We start from the raw sequence: 8234 nt of genomic DNA on the forward strand, positions 1-8234 counted from the left end.
TTTTACTTGTTTATGCCAAAACGAAAACCATATCAGTTAATATTTAATTGTTGATGCATGAGATGTATGTAATAATTAAATAATTCATGTATATGCATACAATATGCCATGTAGATTTAAAACCCCACCGTAGGAAGCATGTTACATGCATTTGAAAGTATGTTATAATTTTTATAATATATAGTATGCATGTTAGGGTTATGTTTAATATAATGGTTATATTAGATAACTTTTTCGAATATTTTGGATGTTAAGCATGTTTAAATTTTGTAAGTTGTTATAAAATTGGTTTTAAATGCATGACAAAGAATAGCTACTCACTTAGGTTAACAACTAGTTTTAAATGTTAAAATATATTGTTACCTTATAAAATACGGTTACAAACTCATATCAGTTCATAAACCTGTCTAAGGCTAGGGTGCTTAAGTTGACGGTTTATGGAACACCTCCTACCTGGGATTATGACTGAACGATTGAGAACTGTTAACTGATTTTATGAGCTTGCATGAGCGATGTGAGGTAATAAAATGATTTATCACCTAGAAAGTGTAGGTTAAATCCAATTTAAGAGTTATACTTGGATAAACCACTTAGACTTAGGTTGTATGAAATTAGCCGTCATGCCTAAGTAAATTACCCAAACATTTAGAACATTTCAGTGGGTTATTAACAATATATTTGATATATAGTTATTAGCTCTCACGTCCTTAAGAGTTCACAACGTTAGATCCATGCTCGGCTTCATGTCGATTTTACCTTGACTGCTCTATTTGGAATGTGTTTGCATGGGTCAATAACAAGGTGAATGAGGGAGGTAGTTCATAGTATTTGGCTGAAGGAAATGTTTCAACATTGTCTTACGGTCTCCTCCATTAGTTTGAACTGTGAGATTCCTATGTTGTGCCCGCTGTCATTTTTAGGCGACACTAGCTAGTTGTTTAGCCGCGACGATCCCCTCGGAGGGTTGTAACATAGGATTCGGAACAATCCAAGCTTCAGTAAAATTAATAGGGTCTTATAGTTCCGTCTTGCATATTGTCTACTATTTCGGAGGCATATTCATACCGTCCTATAAGATTTGAAAATGGTAGGTCACACTTACAAGAATTACTAATTTCTAGTAAAGATCTTGACCGAAAGCAATAACCAAAAGAACTATTGGTATATGAGTTATTCTGGATAATAGTATTTGATCAAGAATTGTCTTGCTTCTTTGAAAGAATTCTTGACTGCCCCTTGGTAGCAATTGTTCTAAATCACTTAAGTATCGTTGCAAATAAATAAAGATTTATTGGATACTTTATTAGTTTTGCTAAAAATGGATTTAGTTAAATGTTTCAACAATGTCCAACTCAATCATACAATTGCTTGCTTTTGATAAATTTAATGGAGAGGGTTATTCGAATTGGAAGTCAAACATCAATACGATATTAGTTGTAGACGATCTAAGGATTGTGTTGATGAAGGAGTGTCCTCCAGTTCCCAGTTCAATGGCCACTCGAAATGTTCGGGACGTCTATGGTAGGTGGGTGAGGGTGAATAAGAAATCCCAAGCCTATATCTTGGCGAGTATATCTGATGTACTCAGCAAGAAGAATAAGGTCATGCCCACAGCCCGTGAGATTATGGCATCATTACTGGAGATGTTCGAGCAACCGTCATCCTCTATTAGACATGAAGCCATCAAATATGTTTATGTGACAGGCATGAAAGATGGAACCAACGTAAAAGAACACGTTCTCGACATGATGGTTCATTTTAACATTGCGGAGGCTCACGGGGCAATGATAGACGAAACAAGTCAAGCAAGCATGATACTGGAACCTCTTCCTGAGAGTTATCTGTCGTTCACGAGAAACGTTGTCATGAACAAAATAACTTATAACTTAACGACACTATTGAATGAGTTGCAAACTTATCAATTTATGATGAAACTGAAGGAAAAAGAAATAAATGTTATTTCGAAATCGAAAAAGTTTTATAAGGGGTCAACGTTAGGTACAAAACCCTCTGATGATAAGAAAGCTGGTCCTTCTTCTTTTAAGGATAAAACCGTACAAATGAAGAAGAAAGGAAAAGGGAAAAAGAAAGCCACTGCAAAGAAAAGCAAAAACAAAACTCCCAAAGGAAAATGTTTCCGTTGGGGAGAAGTTGGGCATTGAAAACGAAACTGCTCAAAATATCTAGTTCAAAAGAATGCAGAAAAGGCTAAACAAGGAAATATGATTTACTGGTTGTTGAAACATTTATAGTGGAAAATTCTCACCTTACCTGGATATTGGATTCAGGCGTCGCTAATCATGTTTGTATTTTCCTATAGGAAACTAATTCTGTGAGAAGGCTTTCTGAATTTGAGATGACTTTCAAGGTGGGAACAAGTGAAGTCATTTCGGCTGAAGCAGTGAGAGATATGAAGTTGTTTTCTGGAGATTCTTTTATCTTGCTTAAGAATATGTTCTATGTACCAAAGATGAAAATAAATCTAATCTCCATTTCCTGTCTGTTAGAAAATATGTACAGTGTATCTTTTGAATGTAATGAAGTGTTTGTTTATTCAAGAGGTGTACATATCTGTTTTGCATAACTTGATAGCAACTTATACATATTAAAACCAACCAACCAAAGCAAAAGCCATTTTAAATATAGAGATGTTTAAAACGATTGAGACTCATAATAAAAAGCAAAAAAATTCTCCCAACACCTATATTTGGCACCTGAGGCTTGGTCACATTAATCTCAACAGGATTGAGAGATTGGTAAAAAATGGTCATCTAAATCAGTTAGAAGACAGTTCCCTACCTCTATGTGAATCTTGTCTTGAGAGAAAAATGAAGAAAATATTTTTTCTGACAAAGGTCTTCGTATCAAAGAACCTCTTGAACTTATACATTCAGACTTATGTGGTCTGATGAATGTTAAAGCTCGAGAAGGATATCAGTACTTCATCAGTTTTATTAACGATTACTCTCGATATGGCTATATTTACTTAATCAGTTACAAGTCTGAAACTCTTGAAAAGTTCAAAGAATTTAAAGCTGAGACTGAAAATTTGTCAAGTAAAAGAATTAAAACACTTCGATCTGATCAAAGTGGTGAGTATATGGATTTGCAAGTCCAGAACTATCTAGTAGATCGTGGAATTCAATCCCAACTCACAGCACCTGGAACACCACAAAAAAAGGGTATTGCAGAAAGGAGAAATCGAACTTTGTTGGACATGGTTCGGTCTATGATGAGTTATGCTTAGTTACCTCAGTCTTTTTGGGGGTATGCAATACAAACTGCAGTGTTTATTCTTAACGTTGTTCCATCAAAAAATATTTCAGAATCACTATATGAATTATGGAAAGGACGCAAAATGAGTTTACGTCATTTCTGTATTTGGGGTTGTCCAGCACACGTGTTGGTACAGAATCCTAAAAAATTGGAAACACGTTCAAAATTATGCCTATTTGTAGGATACCCCAAAGAAACAAAAGGAGGATTGTTTTATGATCCCTAAGAAGATAGAGTATTTGTATTGACAAATGCTACGTTCTTGGAAGAGGATCATATTAAAAATCATCTACCTCGCAATAAACTAATATTGCAAGAACTATCTAAAGATACTACAGAAAGATCAACAAGAGTTGTTGATCAAGTTGGTCTATCAACAAACATTTTTGCCCCGTTACGTCCATCCCAAGAGGTTGGGATGCCTCGTCGTAGTGGGAGAGTTATTCAACAACCTGAACGTTACATGGGTTTAACAGAAACTCAAAACATCATACAAGATGATGGTTTAAAGGATATGTTAACCTTTAAGAAGGCAATGGAAGATGTCGACAGGGAACAATGGATAAAATCCATGGACGATGAAATAGAGTCTATTTACTTCAATTCTGTCTGGATACTTATAGATCAACCACATGGTGTTACACCTATAGGCTGTAAGTGGATGTACAAGAGAAAACGAGACCAAACTGGCAAGGTACAAACCTATAAAGCCAGACTCGTGGCAAAGAGTTATACCCAAAGAGAAGGAGTTGATTATGAAGAAACTTTTTCTCCTATTGCCATGATCAAATCAATAAGAATATTTCTTGCCATTGGCACATATTATGACTATGAGATATAGCAAATGGATGTCAAGACAGCTTTTCTGAATGACAATCTTGATGAATCTATTTTTATGTCTCAACCAGAAGGGTTCATCGAAAAAAGACAGGAACTGAAAGTTGCTAAGCTTAATCGATCTATTTATGGGTTGAAACAAGCGTCTAGATCCTGGAATATAAGATTAGACACTGCGAAGAAATCTTATGGCTTTAAACAGAACGTTGATGAACCTTATGTATACAAGAAGATACTCAACAAAACTGTAGCATTCTTAGTTCTATATGTTGATGATATCTTGCTCATTAGGAATGAGACAAGCTTTCTTGCTAATGTAAATAGATGGTTAGCAACATAGTTCCAAATGAAAGAATTGGGTGATGCTTAGTATGTTCTAGGAATATAGATCTTTCAGAACCGAAAGAATAGAACATTGGGACTATCTCCGACATCTTATATTGACAAGATGTTGTCAAGGTATAATATGCAAAATTCCAAGAAAGGTTTATTACCTTTCAGGCATGGGATTCATTTGTCCAATGAACAATATCCTAAGACACATCAAGAAATTAAGGAGATGAACAGAATTCCATATGCATCTTCAGTTGGGAGTTTGATGTACACTACGTTGTGTACATGTCCTGACATATGTTTTGCAATTGGAATCGTCAGTAGGTTCCAATCCAATCTTGGACACGACCATTCGACCATTGTAAAAAGTATCTTCACGTATCTAAGGAGAACGAGGGACTATATGCTTGTGTATGGACCTAAGGATTTGATCCTTACGGGATACATTGATTCTGATTTTCAGACTGATGTAGATTCTAGGAAATCTACCTTAGAATCAGTTTTCACTCTTAACAGAGGAGCTACAGTTTGGAGAATCATCAAGCAAAGTTGTGTAGTTGACTCCACCATGGAAGCAGAATATGTGGCTGCATGCGAAGCTGCTAAGGAAGCAGTATGGCTATGCGAATTCTTGGCTGCGTTCCAAATATGCACCTTCCTATCACACTGTATTGTGACAACAGTGGTGCAGTTGCTAACTCAAATGAAGCCAAAAGTCACAAACATGGAAAACACATTGAAAGAAAGTACCATCTCATCCAGGAGATAGTACACAGAGGAGATGTGATCGTCACCAAGATTACCTTTAAAGATAACCTTGCTGATCCATTCACAAAGGCCCCTCGGCTAAAGTTTTTGAGGGCCACCTAGTTGGACTAGGACTCCGAGTAGTGTAATTTAGGGTAAGTGGGAAAATGTCTATTGTATTATAGATGCCTTAGTATATTGTATTTTCCCATTATGTTTCTTAACATTATATTGTATATATATTTTTCTCACTGGAGTTTTAGTCCAAGTGGGAGATGAAGGAACTCTTAAGTATTTATTTAATAAAAATTAAACCAAGGTAAAGAAAATGTGGGAAACACCGAAGAACATCCATGAGTGCGTTCGGATCTTTCCGATTTTATTGTGAACGAAATAGACATACATTCTAACAGATAGTTATGCAGTTCAACACTAATTAACGACATGATTTGATAAATAAAATACAAAGGATTGAGTTCACATACCAGTTGAAGACTCTCTTCAAACTCAAACTCAACGCAGCGGAAGAACCTTTACGAACTCTATCGCCTAGCAACTCAGTAGGCTATGAAAACACGATCTTCTACACGAACGACAGCAACACAAACAGGCACGAACAAGTAAGAAGCGGGGATGACACCACCAGATGAAGCCCTTGGTATTCTCGGAGTGAGAATCCAAATTGTGGTCTTTGGTGAATTTGGTAAAGGTCGGGGAATAGCTGATCGTGTAGATGATAAGCAAGTGGGAGAGAAAGCTATCGTATAGCGGAGTGCTTATCGTTTAGACAAAGCTAAACGATCATGTAGGTTTTACTAAGCGATCGTCTAGTAATAGCTAAACGGTCGTTTAAAAAATGCGACACGCTAGGTGATCGTTTAGGAAAGCTAAGTGATCGTTTAGAGAAAGGTGTGCGATCATTTAGACATGAGGTGGGCGATCATTTAGACGATGAGACTCTATCATATAGGCTCTCGGGTAAGAGACCGATACTTTTTCACACCGATTGCAATTTTTTCGAACTTTTTGCCAAATGAAACAAATTTTCATTTTATTCTTGGGTTACCATAACCGAACATGGCTTCTCCCACTAACGCACGATTGTGGAGAATATTTCGGCCAATTATCTCATAATTAATCAATTTAATAATAAATGAATATAATCATATTATATTCTTACCCTATAGTTTGATATCACATATCTACTATAGTAATTTCTCCTTTACTTGCTATAAATCCTATTTATATCTAATTTCCTCCAAAAATAATGTATATCATACATTTAGCCAATTATATCATATATAATCGAACTCCCTCTTGTCAATTTGAACATTTTAAACTGACCCAAACACTAATTCTCGACTTCATTCAAGCTATCTAAGGGACCTTATGGATTTGTGGCTCGAGGCTCCAACGGTACATGAATAGCTGACTAAACTCTTTAGCCAGGAGAGCCACCATCCATTAACTGCCAGGCCTTCCACTAAAGACCAATAGCTGAACTCTTCTTACCACAGATATATTTCTGTGTCCATCGGATATAACCAATTATGAGTACGATGACCCTTCACAAATGCTCATAATTACAGTTGAGCCAATTTATCGTTTTGCCTCTGTAGTTACATCTCACTCCTTAAGTACCAATGATTCCTCTAATGAACAATACAACATAGTCCAACTATATGTGAACACCTATTGGGCCAAGAGAAGTTTTGTGGCACCACATCATTCAAGCCCTTGAATCAGCCCTTAAGGGAGCTATCTATCTACTTACCCCTACTTAGGGGAAGGAGTGAATTCCATCTTTTATAGATGAGTTCCCAGCTCCCAAATCAGACGAATTCCCAAAATGGTAGGTTTGAATTGGCAACCTGGACACTCGCACCTATACAAATCAAAGGACCACCCTCAATGGCAGAAGTTCCTACTCATTCAGGATTGAGGTCATGTTACCTATGGTCATCCTAGTGAAGTGAAGTCTCTGTCATGAACTGTGTTATATAACGAGACGTTAACACTTCGTGGTCAGGTCTTATATCAACTCTTTGTATACGCCCCCGCTCGCATGTCCTCTACACGAATGATCAGGATCAGACAGTCTATGACAATTCACAAAACTTATGACCATTGCACAAAACGGACCGCATCGTTCCATTACCAGGATAAGGTTTCCCTCCTATATCCATATACGACAGACCATTTTGGTTATCACTCAAGACATGATCCACTTGTATGTCACCACATACATGATTAAGTTACATACAAATAACAAGGGATTTTATGTTTATTGGTTTATGGTAAAGCAAATAAAACATACAATTGGGCAAAATCAAGATGTGTAATAAATATCATATATTATACAACACAAGCATTCCTAAGTTATTTACAAACTATAGGACACGAGATTTAGGGCATCAACCCCATCAATCTCCCACTTGTCCTAAAGCAAAGTGGGGTGTACGTAAAACTAGTATAAAATAATAAACTAGGGCATAAAAGCCCCGTACAAGAAAATCTCCCACTTGCACTAGTCCAACAACGGGCGATCCTGTAGACCCATGCTCTGAAGGTGACCCTTAAACACTGTAGCAGTGAGAGCCTTCGTAAACGGGTCAGAAACATTGTGCTCCAAAGCTATCTTCGTGACGATCAATCCCCTCAATGCACTATCTCGCTGATCAGATGATACTTCCGCTCTATGTGTTTACCATGCCTGTGACTCCTCGACTCCTTGGAGCTTACCACTGCCCGACTATATTATCATAATAGAGTGTAATGGGGCCTAGACATATCTGGAACAACTTCCAGTTCTATCAAGAACTTCCTTGAGCCAAACGGCCTCCTTAGAAGTTTAGCAAGCGCTACAATACTTTGCCTCCCATGGTGGAGGTCTGAAAATTGCCCCTACTTTAGCGCCTTTCACCATTACTACAGCTTCTCCATAAAGAAGTTAAAGACCTGACTTCTGATGTGGACTTGCGATCGCAGACCTTATTCAGCTGAAATTCAGAGTTCGTGTACCAGTAAGTATCAAATATCCC

Source organism: Benincasa hispida, chromosome 4, assembly GCF_009727055.1.
Source record: "Benincasa hispida cultivar B227 chromosome 4, ASM972705v1, whole genome shotgun sequence".
Taxonomy (NCBI): Eukaryota; Viridiplantae; Streptophyta; class Magnoliopsida; order Cucurbitales; family Cucurbitaceae; genus Benincasa; species Benincasa hispida.